At 71.2% G+C, this 486-nt stretch overlaps 1 protein-coding gene across 1 annotated transcript in view; it reads right to left on the bottom strand.

Moving 5' to 3' along the window:
• LOC103597643 (tripartite motif-containing protein 7-like) overlaps positions 1-486 on the bottom strand; it is a 13,328-nt gene that overhangs the window by 9,093 nt on the left and 3,749 nt on the right. The gene's annotated exons all lie outside the window — the stretch shown is intronic.

The following is a 486-nucleotide window of genomic DNA, read 5'->3' as shown; positions in this document are numbered from 1 at the left end:
GGAAGGGCGGGGCTGACATTCGGCCGAGACGAGAGCTGACGGCAAGCCCGGCTGCGGAGCCGGGAGGGGAAGGCGCACGTTGGTGGCTCGCCGAGGCGCGCGGCGGCCCAAGTGCGGGACAGCGCCCTGCGCCCGGCCCCGGGCGTCCCTGGCCCCTGTCTCGGCCGGCGGCCTCCCTCCGTCCCCCTCTCTCAGCCTCTCCAGGCCGCCCAGCCTGGACCCAGTCAGCCGCGGGAAACGGGCCACGACAGGTTGGAGCGCGAGCCCCGCTGGGCGCCACTCCCATCGCAGGCCGACCCGGAACGGCCGGGACAAGGGCCTGGCGCCCGGGCCACAGTGTCAGGTTCCCGCAGCGCCGGTTCGTCTCGGCCTCTGCTGAGCTAAATTTAGGGTCTAGAACCTGGCCCTGGACCTTCACCCCCAAGTGTGGCCTCGCATCCGCTTCTGTAACTACCTTTCCCGCTACTGTCCAGCCCTCTCTATTCC

This window comes from Galeopterus variegatus, unplaced genomic scaffold (assembly GCF_000696425.1).
Source record: "Galeopterus variegatus unplaced genomic scaffold, G_variegatus-3.0.2 Scaffold2374, whole genome shotgun sequence".
In the NCBI taxonomy this organism is placed as follows: Eukaryota; Metazoa; Chordata; class Mammalia; order Dermoptera; family Cynocephalidae; genus Galeopterus; species Galeopterus variegatus.
Note: the sequence above shows the minus strand (reverse complement) of the source record. Positions and strands in the feature narration are given on the sequence as shown.